The sequence below is a fragment of the Callorhinchus milii genome, unplaced genomic scaffold (genome assembly GCF_018977255.1).
Source record: "Callorhinchus milii isolate IMCB2004 unplaced genomic scaffold, IMCB_Cmil_1.0 Scaffold5, whole genome shotgun sequence".
Taxonomy (NCBI): Eukaryota; Metazoa; Chordata; class Chondrichthyes; order Chimaeriformes; family Callorhinchidae; genus Callorhinchus; species Callorhinchus milii.
In genome coordinates, this window is record NW_024704746.1 from 47831515 (window position 1) to 47834653 (window position 3139).

Below are 3139 nucleotides of genomic sequence, written 5' to 3' on the forward strand. Positions count from 1 at the left end.
TCCCTGACTGATGTGATGTGGTTTACAGGATATAATGTAAATTGGTATGACTGTATGTATTTTGTGGGCGAACACAGCAGCTTGGTGTGTACAGCACATATCCAGAGCATCCAGGCCAACAATATCTGCTAAAATTAGTCACAAAATTCTTGAAAATATCACCAATTCAGTTGATAAAACACCAGCTGAAGTAGATAAGTGGGTGCCAGCATTGAAACCCACACTTGTCAAGCATTCAATGAAGAAGTCAGTATTAACCCTATGGTATAACAATATTGATTTTGAAGGTTAACCTTGTGTGTTGTTTGGCCCTTATGAGTACCTGGGCCGCAAGTGAGGGATTGGAATGTCTTTGTGTGATGTTTAGTCATAGATAGAGATCTTGGTTTCATGTCTCATTCAAAGGACGGCACCCTCTGTCAATGCAATGCACTGGAGTGGAACAGGTTAATCAGTTAGGTCTGTGAATTCCTCAATTCTGGGCGCTGACAAGCAATTAATCCAACCTCGTGCCTCCATATCACATCAGTCAGAGAGCTCAATGTTCTGCTGTGAGACTTTGTTTCTATTTGATTGTATACAACAAATTGCTCATGGAGTTGGATAAAGCTTCTATCGGCACTAACAATATTCCTGAATCAATATGTGCAATGTTATGTGGGTGTGACGTTTTCCTTTCCAGACTTCAGGATTTCTGTTACTCACTGGCTGTGTTAACTGACCCACTGTTCTCTAAAATTGGATTACCATTAATAATAAGGTTTTTTTTATTCGGCATATTAGTTAGGCCTCAGTTAGGCCTCAGCTGGAGTATTGTGTTCAATTCTGGGCTCTACACTATAGGAAAGATGTCTGGACCTTGGAGAAGATGCAAAGGAGATTTACTAGAATGATCCCAACGATGAGGGACTTCAATTATGTAGAGATCAGAGTGGGTGGGATTATTCTCCTTAGAGCAGAGAAGGTTGAGGGGAGATTTAATAAAGTTGTTCAAAATTATGAGGGGTTTAGAGTAGATAGGAAGAAGCTGTGTCTTCTGGCGTGTGAGTCGGTAACCAGAGGATACAGATTTAAGATAATTGGCAAAAGAACTAGAGAGGAGGCAAAATTATTTTATCCAGAGAGTTGTTATGGTCTGGAATGCACTGTGTGAAAAGGTGGCGCAAGCAGATTCGATAATAGCTTTCAAAAGGTGACTGGATAGGTAGTTAAAAAGGAAAAAATGACAGGGCTGTGGGGTATGAGCGGGCGAGTGGGACTAGTTGGTAGCTCTTTTAAAAAGCCGTCACAGGCACCATGGGCCGAATGGTCTCCTTCTGTCCTGTACTGTTCTATGATTCTGCATGTATCCTTTCTTTAAGACTTAACTAACGTGTAGGAAGCATTCCGGGACGCTACCCCCCGTGAATGGCACTATATAAATGCAAGTTGTTGTTGTAGGAATATTAAATAATGTGTAACGCTTGCTGTAAAGTAAATATATCCAACGATTAAAAACATGCCATAATAACAACCAACCAAACTGTCACTTCTGTGGTTACAATGTTACCCGCATTATTCAATCGATGTTAAAGACATTGTGCAACACACAACTGCCTGTCGGCAACGCAACTTCATTCTATGTTGATGTGTATACTGTCGATGGGCATTTTCCTTTTGGTTGATCTATTACCATTAAATACCTTTGCATATATTGTTGTGCACCTGGGTAACATTCACTTTCTAGCCATGAGGTTGACCAATCGGTGCGGCATTGGTAGGGGGAATAGTAGTCTTGTGATGGCTGGAAACAGCATGCCTTCTTCATAAACCCTGTGAGAATCCAGACAGTAGGGTGGAGAGAGAGGGGGGCCAGAAAACTTCAGTGTTATCCCGCTTCCTAGTGGCTCAGAGAAGAATCGCTCCTGATGTGAAACAATTCAGAGTTTCAGTGTCAGACGGAAAGAAGTGGAAGCATCTGTGGATATCTTAACCCATACAGAGAGGCCGACATTTTGGTGCCAATTTGTCTGACTAAGGAGCAGGAAGTTAGGGCGGCCCTTCTGCTACTCTGCCTCCACCCTCTGGAACTCCATCCTGCAATCCCTTGGCCTCGCCCCCTACCTTGTCTCCTTCAAGACCCATCTCAAGACCATCCTCTTCGACTGTGCCTTCGATTACCCTGCTTCCAACCCTGCCTTCCACCCCTCCTAATCGCGACCCCAGCTCGTGTCTGAGACTCTGTCTGTCCAGCGCCTTGGGACGTCCTCCCGACGTGAAAGGCACTATACACATGTAATTTTGTTGTTGTTTTTGTTGAACCTTGTTTCACTATCGGCATTCTCCACATGCGGTTATGTTGTGGTTTAAAATATGCCTGGTTGTAATTAGTACTGCCACAACACCTTGGCACCCACTACAATATTAAGAACTTGTAATTATAATAATAAATAATAATCCTTGCATTCAATATAGCGACTTATCACGTCATTGAGATGTCTCAAAGCACTTTACAGATTATATTGTAAAGTGAATTGACTGTATATTTTGTGGGCAAAACATAGCAGCCAATTGCACGCAGCAATGTCCCACAAACAGTTGTAATTTGAATGAAAATATTTATTTGAGGGATTGCGATCCACCAATCGACTTACAACTGGGTTCCTACTTACTGCTTGGTAAATAGAGTCATGTGGAGTAAACAAACTTCCCTAAGGTTTTGCCCTGCCCAGATATCAAACCCAGGTCCTCTTGCTTGCAAGGCGAGTGCGCTAACCACTATGCTACGGTTAGCAAGCTTATTGCAAGATCACAGGACATATGAACCATTGAACCCTATAGTATGAACCATTGTTTTTAAAAGGTTTGAATACAGATGTCTAAATTAAAAAGTTATTACAGTATGTATCTGGTCCCAAAACGTTAATGTCCAGAAAAGAGTTTCATCTGGTAACCAGATGTCGAATGTTTCTTGTGCAGCGAAGATGTGTTTACATTGGAAGTCATATACATTTCATTAACGTTACCCCTCCAAAGTCTAATGACAGAGAAACCCCTTGTGTGCAGCAATCTGATTCGATAGCTTCCACAGAGCTGCAGGATTAAAGTTCAGTGTTGTGACAATGTTCTTGAAAAACGAAACAGAAAGTTTGTTTGGAAC